The sequence below is a fragment of the Triticum dicoccoides genome, chromosome 2B (assembly GCF_002162155.2).
Source record: "Triticum dicoccoides isolate Atlit2015 ecotype Zavitan chromosome 2B, WEW_v2.0, whole genome shotgun sequence".
Lineage (NCBI taxonomy): Eukaryota > Viridiplantae > Streptophyta > Magnoliopsida > Poales > Poaceae > Triticum > Triticum dicoccoides.
Window position 1 is genome coordinate 417860315 of NC_041383.1, and position 8954 is coordinate 417869268.

Here is an 8954-nt window from a genome sequence, read left to right on the forward strand (position 1 = left end):
GTGCTCACCTCGATCAGGTGCCTGCGGCGAGAGAGGGGCAGGCGGCGTCGAGGTCGGGCTTGGGGCCGGGCGGCGTCCGGGGCGGCGTTGAGGTCGGGGGCGGCGTCCGGGGCGGCGTTGAGGTCGGGGCGGGGGTGGCGTTGAATCCAGGGTCGGGGGCGGCGTAGAGGGTGTGCGGAGAGCGCGCGGCGACCGACGGGCGACGGCGGCGGCTAGAGCGGAGGAGTTCGTTTTGGGGGAAGTGGCCGTGGGGAAGGACGAACGCGGTGGTTAAGTCAGAAGTACCAGTAGCGCTTTCCTGAAAGCGCGCTGCTGCTACGTTAGCTACAGCGCGTTCTGGGATACGCGCTACTGCTACTACTTTCTTCTTTTTCCCTTTTTCATTTATTTTTCTTCACATTTTATTTTTTTCCTTTCACCTTCTTCTATTTATTTCATTTTCAATTACCTTTCTATTTGCTTTTCATTTAATTTTATATCCTTTAGTAGTAGTGAGTTTAGAGCAAAACGCGCTGCTACAAAGAAAGTAGCAGTAGCGCAGTTCCATATAGATCGCTACTACTATGTGTACCATATCGGCTAAGCCGTGAGAATTTTAGTAGTAACGTGTATTCACCGGGACGCGCTACTGCTACGACACTATCTGCAGCGCGGTTTCGGCAGGCGCGCTGCTGCTATTTAGCACCAGCGTGCATTTTTGACCCACGCTACTGCTAAAGTTCTGTGTATAAGGTTTTCCCTAGTAGTGATGTCTTACCAAAGCTTTACTTTCTATTCTCTATATCTTTATCTAAAGCTTTGATCTATGTTGCCATCAATTACCAAAAAGGGGGAGTATGAAAGCACAAGTGCTCCCTAGGTGATTTTGGTAATTAATGTCAACATATCTCTTGTTGGACTAATACTTTTACCTAGTATGTTTCAAATGAGTTCAACAATGAAGTGGCATGGACTAGAGGATGTGGAACCCCTTCAAGATGCTAAGGACAAAAGGATTGGCTCAAGCTCAAAGCTCAAGACTCTAAATTTTCTATTTTAGTGATCCAAGATCACATTGAGTCTATAGGAAAAGCCAATACTATCAAGAGAGGATGAGGTGTTGCTGAATGGCTTGCTTTCTCAATGTGCTTAGTGATATGCTCCAAAGCCCTCAACTACTTTCTCACATCCACATATGACCTAAACCAAAAGTCCAACTCGGCCTCACCGATTCTTTCTATCCGGCGCCACCGAGTTCAGATGTCATAGCCACTGCCACAAACCCTAGGCAAATCGGTCTCACTGATAGGGATCTCGGTCTCACCGAGATGGGATTGTAATCTCTCTGTATGTATCTATTACCAAAATTGGTCTCACCGAGTTTGCATAATCGGTCCTACCGAGATTGCAATGTAAACTCTCTGTCTCCTTTTCGTAACATTTCGGTCTCACCGAGATGAGAAAATCGGTCCCACCGAGTTGATCTGACCAACTCTCTGGTTATCTTATTACGAAAATCGGTCTCACCGAGTTTGTGTAATCGGTCTCACCGAGACTACATTATGCCCTAACCCTAACCATATCGGTCCTACCGAGTTGCATGTCGGTTCCACCGAAAATCCTAACAATCACTAGATTTGCTGAATCGGTTCGACCGAGTTTCTCAATTCGGTCCCATCGAGATTGGCAAGTTGTGTGTAACAGTTATATTTTGTGTGGAGGCTATATATACCCCTCCACCTCCTCTTCATTCGTGGAGAGATCCATCAGAATGTGCCTACACTTCCAACATACATTTTCTGAGAGAGAACCACCTACACTTGTGTTGAGGCCAAGATATTCCATTCCTACCATATGAATCTTGATATCTAGCCTTCCCCAAGTTGCTTTCCACTCAAATCTTCTTTCCACCAAATCCAAATCCTATGAGAGAGAGTTGAGTGTTGGGGAGACTATCATTTGAAGCACAAGAGCAAGGAGTTCATCATCAACACACCATTTGTTACTTCTTGGAGAGTGGTGTCTCCTAGATTGGCTAGGTGTCACTTGGGAGCCTCCAACAAGACTGTGGAGTTGAACCAAGGAGTTTGTAATGGCAAGGAGATCGCCTACTTCATGAAGATCTACCGCTAGTGAGGCAAGTCCTTCGTGGGTGACGGCCATGGTGGGATAGACAAGGTTGCTTCTTCGTGGACCCTTCGTGGGTGGAGCCCTCCGTGGACTCGCGCAACCGTTACCCTTCGTGGGTTGAAGTCTCCACCAACGTGGATGTACGATAGCACCACCTATCGGAACCACGACAAAAAATCCATGTCTCCAATCGCGTTTGCACACTCCAATCACATCCCTTTACATTCTTGCAAGTTGCATGCTCTACTTTCCGCTGATCATATACTCTTTGCATGCTTGCTTATTATGTATTGTGAGTGTTAAACTTGTGCCAAAACTCCACTTAAATTTAAAGAAGTTAAAAACTGCAACTTTGGGTACTTAGTGTCTAATCACCCCCCCCCCCTCTAGACACCTCTTCTTGATCCTTTCAGCGGTGACCTAAACTACAGGACAGAGAAGATCGTTTTTTATGTCGCCGAGACCCTGTTGCCATATAAGGGGATCCTTGGCCGTCCAACACTGTCCAAGTTCATGGCAGCATCACACTACGCATATAACAAGCTGAAGATGCCCGTCCCAATGAGCATCATCACCGTCAGCTGCGACAAGAGGGATGCACTCATTTGTGCCGATCAACTCTACCAAGAGGCAGTTGCAGCACCTGTCACCAAGATACTTGCTCCTGCCACCGAGAAGAAGACCGGCAAGGCCTCGGCCGCCGGCAAGGCTCCTGGCTTCGGCAAGGGCTCCTGCACCCACTCCGGCAAACACGCCTCTTTGGAGTGCTATGTTCCCGCTGAGGACGTGCCAGAGAGCTCCACAGGCAAGAGCAAGAAAGCCAAGGCGGCACCACCAGAAACCAAGAAGGTACCTGTCAAGGAAGATGGCACGGGCGGAGCTTTTACCATAAGCTCCACCATAGACAGCAGATAGGAAAGCGCACTCGTCGCCTTCTGTGGGCGAATGTTGATGTGTTTGCATGGTGAGCATCTGACATCCCCGCGTTCCCAGGGAGGTGATTGAGCACCACCTTGCTGTCTGCCCCCATGCGCGGCCCGTGAAGCAGAAGGTCAGAAAGCATGCTTTGGAGCGACAAGAGTTCATCATCGAGGAGATCAGAAAGTTGGAAGCGGCAGGCTTGGTCAAGGGAGTACTCCACCCAACATGGTTCGCCAATCTAGTGGTAGTGCGTAAGGCGAATGGGAAATGGAGGCTGTGTATTGACTATACAGATATCAATAAAGCTTGTCCAAAGGATCCTTTCCCTTTGGCACACATCAACCGGATAGTGGATTCCACTACCGGGTGCGACCTACTGTCGTTCCCTGACGCCTACTCGGGATACCATCAAATCTTCATGAAGAAGGAAGATGAAGAAAAGATGGCATTTATCACCCCATGTGGTACGTACTGTTTCGTACGAATGCCTTTCGGGTTGAAAAGCGCTGGTTCAACATTCGCCCGAGCAGTCCAAATTGGTTTTGAGCCCCAGCTACATAGAAATATGGAAGATTATATGGATGATTTAGTGGTCAAAACTGAGGACAAGGCCACGCTCGTGCAGGATCTGGAGGAAACCTTTGCAAATTTGCGCAAGATCAACCTCAAGCTCAACCCTGAGAAGTGTGTGTTTGGCGTCCCATCTGTGGGTTTTTTGTGTCTCAACACGGAATCAAAGCAAATCCCGACAAGATCAAAGCAATTAAGCAGATTGAGGCGCCAAGGCAAGTCAAGGATGTCCATAGGCTCGCCGGTTGTGTTGCTGCTTTGAGTAGGTTCATCTCCAAGTCTGCTGAGCGCACCCTGCACTTTTTCAAAGTTTTGAAAAAGGCGGGTCCAATGAAATGGACCCCGGAAGCGGAGGCAGCGCTGCAAGATTTGAAGAGGTACCTCTCCTCCACGCCAATACTAGTCGCGCCTAAACCGCAAGAGCCATTGCTGCTATATCTAGCGGCGACGAATCAAGTTGTCAGTGCTGCACTAGTGGCACAGAGAGAAGTTGAGGAGGAAGCAGCGGCAGTGGCGAAGCCGATAGCTGGTGGGCCGGAGCCTTCTCCGGCAGGGCCCAATGCCAGCAAGGCAGGACCCCCGACAAAGCCCGATCCCGACAAGACAGACTCTGTGCGAGCAAGCGAAGGTGAACAGAAGAAGAAGGTGGTGCAGCACCCGGTTTATTTTGACAGCTCCCTCTTGCGAGGGCTAGATCAAGATATTCTGGTATGCAGAAGTTGCTTTTCAGCCACCTTATGGCCTTGAGAAAGCTGCGTCACTATTTCCAAGCGCATGAGATCACCATCTTCACTCGCCTCCCGTTGCAACGGATTTTGCACAACCCAGATGCAACAGGGAGGATTGTGGAGTGGGCGTTGGAACTGTCAAGCTCTGGCCTCAAGTTTGAAAGCACTTTGACGATCAAGAGCAGAGCCTTGGCAGAGTTCATAGCAAAGTGGACCTCCACGCCCGATGAAGAAGTTCAAGATACCACTCTTCCCGGCAAGGAGGCAAGCAGTTATTGGATTATGTAGTTTGATGGGGCTTTCTCGCTGCAAGGTGCTGGTGCTGGCGTGCTACTAGTCGCGCCCACCAGACAGCGCCTCAAGTATATAGTCCAGATGCATTTTCCTTGGGAAAGGTCAACGAACAACACTTCGGAGTACGAGGGGTTGCTAGCCGGTATCAAGATCGCGGCAGACCTCGGAATTAGGAAGCTCATCATCAGAGGTGATTCGCGGCTTGTCATTAAACAAGTCAATAAGGATTATCAGAGCCCGTTTATGGAGGCCTACGTGGATGAAGTGAGAAAATTGGAGGAGTGTTTTGACGGTCTGCAAGCAGAGCATGTTCCTCGAGCAGATAACAACATTGTCGATGACTTGTCAAAACAAGCTACCCTCAAGTTGCCTGTGGAACCAGGTACCTTTGTGCTTCAATTAACTCAGCCATCCGTGGGACCATCAACAGGACAGAACAAGCGAAGGAAAGCGGGCCCCGGCAAGTACTTTCCTGCTGAGCTCCCAGGAGCCGCCGGCAAGGAAGTTGTCGGGTACCCCAAGCTTGTGGGTAGCAGCAGCCTCCAGCAGGGCCCCAAGCCCTTGCCGTAGAGACAGTTGCCCCCATGGCAGAAGACATGCCTTTAGTCCTCGCTGTCGAGCCTCAGGCTCTGGCATGGGCACAGCACACCGTTCGTTTCCTCCAAGCAGGGGAACTCCCTGAGGAACATGAAGAAGCAGAAAGAGTAGGCCATTGGTCCAGCATGTACCAGTTTCTGGACGATGTCCTGTACCGAAGGAGACCAAACGGCGTGAAATTGAAGTGCATTCCTCAGGAGGGCGGACTAGAGCTATTGGCAGAGATACATGGAAGCATATGTGGCTCCCACATAGGGTCAAGAGCCCTTGCCGGCAAGGCATTCCGGCGAGGTGTCTTCTAGCCCACCGCCCTCCAGGATGCAATTGTACTAGTAGCCAAGTGTGAAGCGTGCCAGTTCCATTCAAAGAAGCTTCATCAACCAGCTCAAGCTCTTCAAACAATCCCTCTTTCTTGGCCATTTTCGGTCTGGGGGCTTGACATACTGGGCCCTTTTCCCCGTGCTGTCGGGGGCTTTGAGTACTTGTACGTTGTGATCGACAAGTTCACAAAGTGGCCACAAGTGGAGCCAGTGAGAAAAGTGACAACATAGTCAGCCGTCAAGTTCTTCAAGGGACCCGTTTGCTGTTTTGGTGTGACAAACAGAGTCATCACCGACAAGAGCACACAGTTCACGAGCCGCACCTTCATGCAATATATCCAGGACCTCGGTAGCAAAGTTTGATTTGCTTCTATTACTCATCCAAGAAGCAACGGCCAGGCAGAAGGGGCAAATGCTGAAGTGTTGCGAGGCCTCAAAACAAGAACTTTCGACAGGGTACGCAAGTGCGGAAGGAGCTAGATTGATGAATTGCCCATAGTTCTTTGGTCAATCAGGACAACACCAATTCAAGCCACTGGCCAGACACCCTTTGCCCCGTTATACGGGGCAGAAGCAGTTCTCCCCACAGAACTCATATACGGGTCACCTCAAGTGCCCGCTTATGATGAGTTTGAGGAAGAGCAGTTGCGCCAAGATGATGCAACACTCCTTGAGGAAGATTGTCTTCGGGCTGCTCTGCGAGCCGCTCACTACCAGCAAGCCTTGCGCCGCTACCATAGCCGCAAGGTTCATGCCCGAAGCCTTGAGGAAGTGATACGTCTCCAATGTATCTATAATTTTTTATTGTTCCATGCTATTATATTATCCATCTAGGATATTTTATATGCATTTATATGCTATTTTATATGATTTTTGGGACTAACCTATTAACCTAGAGGCAAGTGCCAATTTCTGTTTTTCCTTGTTTTTGAGTTTTACAGAAAAGGAATACCAAACGGAGTCCAATTGACATGCCAATTTTTGACGATTTTTATGGACCAAAAGAAGCCCCCAGAGTAAAAGAGTTGGGCCAGAAGAGTCCCAAACCGTCCACGAGGGTGGAGGGCGAGCCCTACCCCCCTGGGCGCGCCCCCTACCTCGTGGACGACTCGGAGACCCCCTTGACTTGAGACCGACCCCAAAAATTCCTATAAATATAGAAACCTCTAGAAAATAACCTAGATCGGGAGTTCCGCTGCCGCAAGCCTCTATAGCCACCAAAAACCAATCGGGACCCTATTCCAGCAACCTGCCGGAGGGGGATCCCTCACCGGTGGCCATCTTCATCATCCCGGCGCTCTTCATGACGAGGAGGGAGTAGTTCACCCTCGGGGCTGAGGGTATGTACCAGTAGCTATGTGTTTGATCTCTCTCTCTCTCTCTCTCGTGTTCTTGAGGTGGTACGATCTTGATGTATCGCGAGCTTTGCTATTATAGTTGGATCTTATAATGTTTCTCCCCCTCTACTCTCTTGTAATAGATTGAGTTTTCCCTTTGAAGTTATCTTATCGGACTGAGTCTTTAAGGATTTTAGAACACTTGATGTATGTCTTGTGTGGGATACCCGTGGTGACAATGGGGTATTATATTGATTCACTTGATGTATGTTTTGGTGATCAACTTGCGGGTTCCGTGACCTTGGGAATCTATGCATAGGGGTTGGCACACGTTTTCGTCTTGACTCTCCGGTAGAAACTTTGGGGCACTCTTTGAAGTACTTTGTGTTGGTTTGAATAGATGAATCTGAGATTGTCTGATGCACATCGTATAATCATGCCCATGGATACTTGAGGTGACATTGGAGTATCTAGGTGACATTAGGGTTTTGGTTGATTTGTGTCTTAAGGTGTTATTCTAGTGCGAAATCTATGATATATCGAACGGAAAGAATAGCTTCGTGTTATTTTACTACGGACTCTTGAATAGATCAATCAGAAAGGATAACTTTGAGGTGGTTTCGTACCCTACAATAATCTCCTCGTTTGTTCTCCTCTATTAATGACTTTGGAGTGACTATTTATTGCATGTTGAGGGATAGTTATATGATCCAGTTATATTATTACTGTTGAGAGAACTTGCACTAGTGAAAGTATGAACCTTAGGCCTTGTTTCCTACCATTGCAATACCGTTTACGCTCACTTTTATCATCAATTACCTTGCTGTTTTTATAATTTCAGATTACAAAAACTTATATATGTCATCCATATTGCACTTGTATCACCATCTCTTCGCCAAACTAGTGCACCTATACAATTTACCATTGTATTGGGTGTGTTGGGGACACAAGAGACTCTTTGTTATTTGGTTGCAGGGTTGTTTGAGAGAGAACATCTACATCCTACACCTCCCACGGATTGATAAACCTTAGGTCATCCACTTGAGGGAAATTTGCTACTGTCCTACAAACCTCTGCACTTGGAGGCCCAACAATGTCTACAAGAAGAAGGTTGTGTAGTAGACATCAAGCTCTTTTCTGGCGCCGTTGCCGGGGAGGTGAGTGCTTGAAGGTATATCTTTATATCTTGCAATCGAATCTTTTTGTTTCTTGTTTTATCACTAGTTTAGTTTATAAAAGAAAACTAAAAAATGGAATTGAGTTTGCCTCATACACTTCATCTTTTTAATGTCTTTCATGAAAATGATGGAAAGGAAAATTGTGCTCAAGTGCCAGAAGAAGAAGTCTATAAAATGTTTGGTACTAGATCTTTGTATGATGAGCATGATTGCAATGTTGTTAGCATGAATTCCTTGAATATCCATGATGCTAATGATACGCAAAGCCACAAGCTTGGGGAAGCTATGTTTGATGAAGATGATATTTTTTGTCCCCCAAGTTTTGATGAGAAAATTTATTATGATGCAAGCATGATCCCTATTTATGATGATTATTGTGATGATACGTGCCATAAAGAATAAACATGCTTATGTGTAGAGTAGTAAAATTTCTATGCAAGTAGATCATGAAAAGAATGCTTTATGTGCTGGTTATATTGTTGAATTCATTCATGATGCTACTGAAAATTATTATGAGGGAGGAATATATGCTTGTAGGAATCGCAATAATATCAAGTTTCCTCTCTATGTGCTTAAACTTTTAAAGTTATGCTTGTTTTGCCTTCCTATGCTAGTTGATTATTATTCCCATAAGTTGGTTGCTCACAAAATCCATATGCATAGGAAGTGGGTTAGGCTTAAATGTGCTAGTCATATGCTTCATGATGCTCCCATTGTGTTTCAGTTCTTATCTTTTATGTGAGCATCATTGTCATCATCATGCCTAGCTTAAAAGGCATTAAAGAAAAGCGCTTGTTGGGAGACAACCCAATATTTACCCTTACTGTTTTTGTGTGTCCACATGATTATGATAATTTAGTAATCATGTTTTATAGTTTTCATTTTAATAAAGTGCCAAGT